Genomic DNA, 11,201 nt, shown 5'->3' on the forward strand with positions numbered 1-11,201 from the left:
CAAACTTTACTACACATAAAGTTTTATTGAAACAGAGCCAACTTATTTGTTTATATATTATCTACGACTGCTTTCCATTCTCAAAGCCTAGAATATTTTTATGTGGCCCTTCATAGAAAAGGTTCTTAGAAAAAAAGTAAAAATTAAAAAATTAGGGATCCCTAGGTAGCTCAGTGGTTTAGTGCCTGCCTTCGGCCCAGGGCCTGATCCTGGAGACCTGGGATCGAGTCCCACGTCAGGCTCCCTGCATGGAGCCTGCTTCTCCCTCTGCCTGTGTGTCTGCCTCTCTCTCTCTCACTCTTTCTCTCCCTCTCTCTCTCACGAATAAATAAAATCTTTTTAAAAAATTAAAAAGAAAAGGTTCTTGGATCCCTGGTCTAGATAGTGGTTAAGAGCGTGTGCTCTGTGGCCAGTGGTGAGGGTAGATGCCCTGCCACCTATTAACTTCTCAGGCAAATCGCTTAATTTCCTTCTCTGTAAAATGGAGACAAATCCTCGTAGATTGAGGGTAAAAACTAAACTAAGTGCTCAGCTCAGGTGCTGGTGTATAGTAAGCCTTCAATAAATGATAGCCATTATTACATGTTTTCCATTATTACATTTTAATGTGATTAAGTACTAGCATATAATCTAATTCTTCCACACCTCCCTGTCCTCCATTCCAAGTTAGAATACATCTTGTATTTGAAGAAGATGTCCTTGAACCAGACTCTGGAAGGTAATCTGCTTCCATAGAGCCACCACTACCAAAAGTGTTCAGGAGAAGCACTTGCACAGCAGGAGTTGACAATCATTTTGCACCAACCTCTCACCCCCTGAAATTCAACCATCTATTTATGTCATGTAACTTCAGGTAAACAAACCATCTTATAACCACTTTAACCAAAAAAAAGGGGGGTGCTTGGATGGCTCGGTGGTTGGGCATCTGCCTTGGGCTCAAGTTGTGATCCCGGGGTCCTGGGATCCAATCTCGCATGGGGCTCCCCGCAGGGAGCCTGCTTCTCCCTCTGCCTGTGTCTCTGCCTCTTTCTCTGTGTCTCTCATGAATAAGTAAGTAAAATCTTTTTTTTTTTAATCAAAAAAGTAAAAAAAAAAAAAAAATCAAAAAAGTTAATTAAGGCAGAGAGGTGACCTGACTCACAAACACCTCTACCAAGGTTACAGGGATTTGAGCAACATGAGCTGTAATGAACCACTGCCTGGAGAGCTCTCTCACCACAGCAGAAGCAACCAGGTGGAAGTAGTTAGGTACCTTGAGGTAGAAGCTCTTTGCTTTAATTCAAGAATTTCCAGTTTTTTTAAATGCTCATTCGTCATCTGAGGCGTATGTGAGGGATTAAGTTAGAGAACAAACATTGGAAGGAACAGAGCTCAGAGAAGCTTGAGGGTAAAAGGGAACAGAAGAATTCTTCAGGGCATGAATTAAAGAGAGTAGAAGCCACTGCAGGCACTGACCTCCCAGAAGCCACCGAATGCCACACAGAGGTGGCAAAGGCAGGCCGATGGCCATTATTTCCACACTTCTAGCTTTTGTGTTAAAATAAGAGAGTAAGGCACGGATTCTAAGTGCCTGGGGCTGGCAACGAATAATAATAGCTCCCATTTTGTGAACTCTCACAATAAATGTGCCAAGCAGTCTGCTGGGTATTTTGTATATCCAATATCGTATCTAACCCGCCCAATCCAGTCACGTCGGCTTTCCTGGCTCCATTTTACAGACAAGAAAACTGAGGATTCAGAAAAGCTAACAACTTTCTAAAACCCACACCACTAGTAAACAGCAACTGGGATTTTTTGAATTTTTAAGCTTGTGGACTCAGCAGTACATGCATGTGTAACTAAAGTCAAAAGGTGTATAGTGAAAAATAAGCAAAGTAAGACTCCTTTCTTCTGTCCCTCTGTAGAGGAAGCTGCTGGTGCTAGTTTCTTTTGGATTCACTCAAAGAAATTCCATGCATTAACAAACATGTGTGCACATGTTCTTTCACTCACAGGTGTAGCAGAGTAAACACAGTGCCCTACGTTTTGTTTCTCCCCCTCAACCCTTAGTAACATTTTTGTCAAGAACTCTCTGTGTTGGTGTATATGTAAAGCTGAACCAGACTACCCAGCACCCAAATCTGTGCTGATGGCCATTTTGCCACATTGTCTCCGCATACTGGTGAGCAGGGACACAGAAGGCCCAGAGTGCCAACCTCATAGTCTGAGCATTTGCTATTTCTAGGACATGGCAGTAAATCCAAAGAACAAGACCTAGTTTTCCCTCTGGTCATTTGGAGTTCAGTTGCATATGCTTACTGTCCATCATGCAAGCAGGGAGGTACCCAGCACACTCAGAAAGTGCCAGTGGGTTTCAGGAGGAGAAATCGTGGAAGGTGAGAACTGTTCAGAGAGGAAGCTCAGATGGGAAAGGAAATGGTGTGAGAAAAGGGGAGGCTGGTGGCTAGGAGGCAGGTGTGGAGAGCCCACGGGGAAGGTGTAACCAGGTCAAACGGAATCTGCTTTTCAGCCGTGATGAGATCCCACGCTGTTGGTTGTGGCATATATTGCACGGGCTTTGCTATTAATAGTGGAAAGATTCTCAACATTGTGTCCACTTGGAAAATATGAAGGTGGCTCCCAATTATAGTGATTTTCAGAGAGTTTATCCCCTGCCCTGTCCCCAAGATGGGTAAGGAGGGGGAAAATTATTTGAGAAGCTGTTCAACCACTGTTCCCAAGATATTCTGAAGCTGTGTTGAGAGGGAGCAGCATATTTTAAAAATAATTCCACATCTAATCCCCAGACACCTATGCGAATGTCACCCTGCCTCACCTGCCATTCGTGGGCTTTCCTGAATACAAGTAAGAAACCGTGTCGTCTGCGCTCTGTAGATGGTATAGAGAGATTGTAGACTCATGTCATTTGAAAATGATAAAGGGTAGAACTGCAGTTTCTATCAGGTTCTTAATAGAGACTCAAGACTTGCCTGGATTTTGTACTTGAACATTATCTTTCTAATGAAAAAGAATAGAAAATATCAAAGGGCATGTAGATAGATTTGTTTGTTCACTGGACATATTTATACATATGTGTGTGTGTTTGTATGGACTCTGAGTCTCAGCATAAAATGGATTTCTTACACTAAGTCATGATCCAAAGTTTGAAATCCATAATTTGCTCTAGAATACACTACCTCCCAGAATTCAGCAACCTACTCCTTGGAGTAGGAATGGAGGAATGGAGTAGGTTGGAGGAATCCAAGCCAACTGGACCGTGTCTAGGCGTGCAAATCTCATACTCAAAGGAACTTCAACCTTACTAGGAAAGCCGTACATTACAAAGGCCGAGAAGAGAAAGTGAAGACCCCACTGGTGATGAAAACCACTGAGGGAACACCATGCCTCAGGACTGAGCTGCAGGGAGTTGCCATCTAATGAGTCAGCATTGGTAACTGGGGCCATCCAACAAAGCCAGAACTGGATGGCATCTGTCGCCCCTTTCAGGGACCCTATGGTTCTGAACAGACAGCAACTAGGGTCTGCGTAGCCCAGGTGCATTGACTTGAATCAGACGCAGGTAGGTCCAGCCCAGCAGACCTCCAATCCCAGCAAGAAAAGGAATTACCTGGAGGCTTGTCAAACATCCAGGTTCCCGAGCCCTGTCTCCAGAAATTTGGAATCAGAGGGGGAGTAGAGTTCACAGCCCACCCACACGTGGAAACCACTGGAAAAGCAAAGCATTCCACTTCCATGATGACAGGTCATTTTCCATCTGTTGGCAAGCAGTAGTGGGCAAGTGTGTGGGACTACGAGGGGGCTAGGCACTGACAGTTTTGTAAAAATATATCTCAGAGCCTTGTGCTCGGGAGGATATAAAGAACCGTGTGTAGATGTGTGTGGATGGGCACGTGTGCGATTTAAGGCAGAAAAATAAGGGAATAGGAAGAGGGAGATTGCAAATGGATAAGGACATGGGCTTCCCTTCTTTTCTAATAATATTTGGGGAACAAGATCCAGTCTCCTCCATTCATCTAAAATTTAAAAAGAGGTAGTGATGTGAATGAGGTCGGGGAGTTCGTTGCAGGGACTTCCTAAATAGTAGCAGGTAGAGTAACTGACAATCACAAAACAAGCCACCAGAGGGTCAGACCAGGATCAGGAAGTCACACATCCAGGTCTGATGTGAACAACAGAAGAGAGAAGACCAGTATCTGCCTGATGTGTGATTTTTTTTTTTTCTGACATGTGATTTAAACTATACTTAGTTTTTTTGACAGATAATGAAACAGAGAAACAGACTTTAGAGTTCCTTATACAGTAGAGGAAACTAAAGGCCAGATATAGCAAATTATCTGCTCAGGGTTATATGGTTGGAGCGAAGACTTGAATTCGAAGCTTCCTTGATGAATATATTTAACCTGTCTACTTGTTCCCGATGTGAATGGCTGGCTGGCCACATGGGTAAAAATAAAGCTAAGGCCCGAACTGACAATATAGCGTGTACCTGGTAGGCAGTCAACAAATATTTGTCAAATGAGCTCATGTCTTGTTTAAGAGATCCACAATGTTGGGTCAGATGGCTGTGAAGAGCTCAAGCCTAGGACCTGATAGCTTCCCTATGACACATGGCTGATAATCAAACAAGCTGTTATTGATCCCTTACTTATGTGCCCAGAACAATAATAATAGCTAACACTTATTGAACACTTTCAATATTGCTTTGTATCCATTAACTGACTTAATCTTCACCACTATCCTCTGGAGTAGGAGCTGCCATTACCAGCATTTTATAGAGCAGGAAGCTGAAGCATAGAAAGGTGAATTAACACAGGCCCTGACTACCCAGAATTGATAAGAAAAATTTGAGAACAAGTAAATTCTAACTAATGGTTGCTGGATGGGATTCACCCAGACAAAAGGAAATTAGAATCATTTGTGCAATAGGAGTTAACCCAATATGGGACGCCTGAGTGGCACAGCGGTTGAGTGTCTGCCTTCGGCCCAGGGCATGATCCTGGAGTCCCAGGATAGAGTCCTACATTGGGCTCCCTGCATGGAGCCTGCTTCTCCCTCTGCCTGTGTCTCTGCCTCTCTCTGTGTGTCTCTCATGAATAAATAAAATCTTAAAGAAAAAAAAAAGAACTAAACATAAAGGATATTAGCTTAGCAACAACCTGTGAGAACAACAGGATTGGGCAGCAGTTTCAAGGCCCAGAGACCAATATGGCGGCAGCTGCATTAAACCAAGCCTGGAAGCAGATGGCCAGGAAGAAGAAAAAAACAGCTGTGAGACCATGTTATTAAAAAATAAGTAATCATGCTGAGACCCCCTGTAGGCCAGGCCCTTTGCTAAGAACTCGTGAGCTCATCCTGATGCAATATCATCACAGCAACTCTGGGAAGAGGGGTTATTGTCCCCCATTCTAAAGAAGAGAAAACTGAGACCCTGTCTCCAAAGCCTACCGTCTTAGTGACTTGAGCAGGCTCTGGCAACAAACCAGATGCCTCAACTTTCTATCCAGAATGGCTCCTGTGAATCACTTCTAAGCCCCTTGAGGGCAGGGAGGTAGTTGGAAGTGATGAATTCCATTTGGGGTTGGTTGAGTCTGAGGTGACCTTGTGTTTGTACAAGGAGATGAAAATACTAGATGAAGAATGCCCAGCTTAAAATCTTACCAAAGCAACAGAACTCGGTAAACTGTACATGTAAGTTCGCTTCCTTTTACTGAACAGACTTCTTCCATGATTACACAACAGCTCTTTTAAAAAAGAGACACCATAAATTGTAAAAGATTTGTCCCTACCTTAAAAAATAGTAACCCCTTCAGGGCCTTCAGAGCATCTGGAAAAGTAAGTCTGCCAATCCACCAGCAGATGTCTCTGTTTTTCCTAAATGAATAACGCTCTCCCTCTCTTCTCAGCCACATTTCAGATCCAATTAAAGAAAAGCTTTCTCAACTTGTCCCCAGAGATCCCAAAACACATTTGCCTAAAATCAAAGAATTGCCTTCCTCCTTCATTTTTAAATGGAGTAATATAATGAGATCGTTTCTATATCTCCTAAAAAATCAGCATTCAAGTCTTATGCACCCATTTCTAGTAAACCTTACAAAACCAAGCTTATACTTTAGCATATGCTATCCTCAGCTTTAACCCTTACTGTAAATTCTACTTATTGCTAAATTTTACTATAATTGGCAGAAGTAACTTGGGAAAGTAGACACATCTCAAGGATAAAATTTTATTTTTTATTTTGTTTTATTTTGGTGTCAAGGGGCAAAGGGTGCAAGAGAGAAAAAGAATCTAAGGCAGGCTCCACGTCAGTGCAGAGCCAGATGTGGGACTTGATCTCATGACCCTGAGATCATGACCTGAGCCAAAATCAAGATTCAGACATTAACCAACTGAACCACCCAGGTGCCCCAAAGATAAAATTTTAAATGCTGGGTGCTTAAAGTAGAAGCTTCAGAATGGACACCTTTTATTAATAATTAAACAAGCCACGGGACGCCTGGGTGGCTCAGTAGTTTGGCACCTGCCTTTGGCCCAGGGGTGATCCTGGGGTCCCGGGATCGAGTCCCACATCGGGCTCCCAACACGGAGCCTGTTTCTCCCTCTGACTGTGTTTCTGCTTCTCTCTCTGTGCGTCTCATGAATAAATAAATAAAATCTTTTAAAAAAATGTATTAAACAACCCCATCTTGAGAAGACATGAAGTAGACATGGTACGCCCTGGTTTGGAAGTCTTTATCATAGAAAAGATGCTGAAAAAGAATTTAACCTTATAATGAAAGTCATTTTTCAACTAAAATATTCAAAAAGTGTGGGGCACCTGGGTGGACACACGTTGGGCTCCGCACTCAGCATGATGTCTGCTGGAGATTCGGTCTCCCTCTCTCTCTGCCCCTACCCCCACCAAAATAAATAAATAAACCCTTTTAAAAGTTTTTAAATTAAAAATAATAAAATATTCACAAAGTGCAATCCAAAGTTCTATTACTGGGGCACCTGGCTGGCTCAGTGGAGCATGCAACTATTGACCTCAGTGTTAGAAGTTCAAGCCCCGCGTTGGGTGTAGAGATTACATAAAAATAAAATCTTTTTTAAAATGTTCTATTACTTTCTTCCTGCTACACCTTCTCCTCTCAAGATATCTGAATTTTAAAGTTGCATAAAAAAATATAATTAATATTTGTTGAGGTTTTTTTCTCCCTGAACAAATAGGGGTCCCATCTTCAATATACCTACAGGGAAATGGCTTTCCCCACGACAAAGGAGGTCAGTCTTACCGGAACACTTTTCAGTAAGCACGGCCCTCACGAGGCAAGAAAACCTTCTCACCCAGAATCTCCGAAGGTCAGGTGCCAAAAACTCAAAACCTGACCCAGGCAAACTGTCTGTGTCAAGTTGCAGGTTTCTATGGTGGCACCTTTTTCCATCCTGATCACTAAATCAAACTCATGGATTCCTAATTCATCACTTAACAACATATGTCTACATAAAAAGGAGCACGTTAGGGATAGACTTGACCCTAAGGGAAATAATGCCTTAAGAACGTTCAATTCAACTTTCAAAGTTCCACTTAAAATTCAAATTCAGTCCAACAAGTCAGCGTACATTGAAAAACACATTTTAAAATGAAAGGCCCATCAGGTGTCTCAGCCTAGACACAGCCCTGTATTTTTCCAGCAGAATCTTGGCCTGAGCCTTTCATTATTTACCTCTCTTGTGAGTGGAAGAAAAATTCATTCTTGAACATGGCATCGATCCAACTAACCAGTGCTAAGCATGTCTCGATTTCACTTTTTCACTGCATATCATTGTCTTTTTGTATTCAAAAGACATACCGCATACCCCCCTGTTCTGGTTCAGACTGTACTGAGTGACCAGAATTTACTACCATGTTGGATGACAGGGCCAGCTGTGCTTTAGATATTTCCTTGCACTGGAAATCACAATGAGAATGTGTGAATCAGCTGGTATTATGCCCCCAATGGCAAACCACCATCACCACCCCTTTTTTATTTTTAGCTGTTAAGTGACAAGTGAATACCATCCGTCTATTTCGAATGCTGCTCCTCTTATTGAAGGCTTTGGGGGAATTTAGAGCTTGGAAAATGTGCTAGCAATAGAGAAGGCCACAGCTCACATGGCAGAGGGGGTCATAATGTTAAGACAGGCCTAAAAGAACTGACCACTGCAGCCCCTCCGTATCTATACTCTTGGGGGAGGGGGTGGGGAAATGGAAGGCCTTCTAGCTCTATAGCTGTTGCATAAAAGGAAAAGTTTCTCCAAAGAATACTCTGCTCATGGCCTGAGGGAATCCAGGGCTGGAGGCCCGGCAGGCTAGCTAGGCAGGCCTACTCAGAGCCTGGTTCTGTAGCCAGGTGGCCTTCCCCAAGTCACTGAAACCCTCATATCTCAGTTTCTTCATTTGTAAAATGGGAATTGCAAAACCCATCTTACAGGTATAATGGGGATACTTGTCTGCAAATAGTAAACAGATACTATCTTGTATATTTTAATGAAACATATTTATAGAAAAGTTGCACAAATTATACACTCAGTGAGTTTCCACAAAGCAAACACACTCAGATCAAGAAACAACAACCAAAAGGTAGAAACTACCCAGAAGTCCATCAACAGATGCAAACAGGATCTACATATATAATGGAAAATTATTCAGCCATAAAAAGAATGAAGTACTGATACATGTTAAAATGCAGATAAATCTAAAAAACATTCTGTTAAGTGAAAAAAAGAAAAAAGGACACAAAACTTCACATATCATGTGGTTCATTTTATGTGAAGTATCCAGAGAGGGGAGGTCTATAGAGAGAAAGCACATTGGCGGTTGCCAGGGGCTGGGGCCAGGGGAGAGTGAGGGGTGACTGCCCAAGAGACATGAGGTCTCCTTTTGCGATGGAAAAGATGTTTCAGAATTTGATAGTGGTGGTAGCTGCACAATATTGTAAATCTACTAAGTGCCACTGAATTGTACTTTTTCTTAAATGGCTAACTATGTTATGTGAATTTCGCCTCAATTTAAAAAAAAAAGAATGAGGAAAAGAAATGATACAATCAGCACCTCACTCTCTCCCCAAAACAGTCATCACCTTGACATCTAATACCATAGATCAGCATGCTTTTTAAAGATTTTATTTATTTATTTATTTATTTATTTATTTATTTATTTATTTATTTATTTGAGAGAGAGAGCAGGGGAAGAGGCAGAGGGAGAGGGAGAAGAAGACTCCCCCATAGAACTGGGAGCCCAATGCGGGGCTTAATCCCAGGACCCTGAGATCATGACTTGAGCCAAAAGCAGGCATTTAATCAGCTGAGCCACCCAGGTGCCCCACCATAGAAGAAATTTTGACTGATTTTGAGCTTTACATGAATGGGATCATACAGGATGTACTCCTTATATCTGGCATTTTTCACTCAGTATGGTGAAATATCCAGGTGGTTGTGACAAGCAGGAGTTTATTCCTCCTCATGTTGTGTAATAGTCCACTGTATGAACATATCATGGTTTTTAAAATCCACTTAAGTTATCCCCTTGCAGCCTACTTCCTCCAGGGCCAAGCCATGTGGCTTTTTTTTTTTTAATAACAGCTTTATGAAGATATAATTCACATACCATACAGTTCATCTATTTAAAGTGAGTGATTCAATGGCTTCAAGCATATTCACAGAGTTGTGCGACAATCACCTCAACTTTAGATCATTTCCATCACCCCAAAAAGACAGTTCTTCCCTGTAGGCAGTCTCTGCCCAACCACCTGCCCTCTAGACATCAGCAAACACAGTCTGAGTCTGTTTAAACAGATTTGCCTTTCCTGGGCATTTCATCATGTATTTATACTGCAGAAAACATGCCAAAAATGACCTACCGCATAAAGGCCAATAAGGAACTTTGAACTTAAAATCTCCTATTTTTATGTTGATGAAATAAGATGATGTTCATGAAATCCAGATACAGTTGAGATATTGGTTGATTCCTAAACTCTCCTATCTCCCATTTCATATATCACAACTAATGTATCAAGAAGGATTAAAGAGAGGGAAGGGCTGACAGGAGGACAGTTCTGTCCTGAGCTTCCCCATCTTTAGGCTCCACTTGCAGAGAGGAGAGGAAATTCTGTGAGAGGGGAGTTGAGGAGAAGGCCAGGGTGATGTAGTATCCTCCTATCTCCCTGCTGATGGAGAAATCTCTTCAAGACTGCCGTCCTCATGCATGTGCACACATCAGAATCATCTTCTGGTACAGCATGGCTAGCCTGACACTTGCTTCCCCACCTACCCTGTTACCCTGAAGCTTGCATGGTATCCAGAGGCTCTCAGATATCCCCAAGGGAGGGGTGCAAGATGGAGCTTAGAGTCTGGCTAAGGAGCTTGGCACATGGGGCCACCATAGTAAGGGTGAGGAGGCTCTATAGGTAAGGGGCAGAGGGAAGACCTGAGGGCTGTCCTAAATGGAAGACACAGTCAAGCTTTGGGGGCTTCCATAATGTTCTCAAAAAGAGACAAAGTCTGCTCAGCAAAGAGACTTACCACATTCCAAATGAGGTGAGATTTAGGTGGTGGGTACCAGCAGGATGGGAAATGGGACTGGACCAACCAAACCTCACTAGACATCAATCAGCACACACCTAAGTGTCAATGCCAGGCCAGGACCTCTCTCCCTCTCCCACACCATAAGGTTTCATAAGCCACGTATTCCCCCATCGAGTTGGCATCTAGGAGAGTTGTTAAGGTGAAGTAGAATTTGGCAAGTCTGGTCATTTTATCCAAGAGATACTGAAATTTATTTTAAAGAAGAAGGAGGAGGAGGAGGAGAAGAAGGAGGAGGAAGGATGCCTGGGTGACTCAACTGGTTAAGTGTCTGCTTTAGGCTTAGGTCATGATCCCAGGTTCTTGGGAGCCAAGAACCCATGTCATGGCCCCTTGTTCAGCAAGGAGTCTGCTTCTCCCTCTGCCTGCCACTTCCCCTGCTTATACTCTTTCTCTATGTCAAATAAATAGAAAAAAACTTTTTTAAAAAAAGATTGCTTCACTTATTGAATTGGACTAAGGTTGACTTAAATATAAAAGTTCTTGTATACTTGGTGGAGTGGGGATAAAGATCAGGTCAGCTCTAATGAAGTAAAGATACTGCCTTTTTTTGTGTGTATATGAGTGCACAAGTGTGAGTGGATTTGCAACCCTGCTATAAA

This window comes from Canis lupus, chromosome 14 (assembly GCF_003254725.2).
Source record: "Canis lupus dingo isolate Sandy chromosome 14, ASM325472v2, whole genome shotgun sequence".
Lineage (NCBI taxonomy): Eukaryota > Metazoa > Chordata > Mammalia > Carnivora > Canidae > Canis > Canis lupus.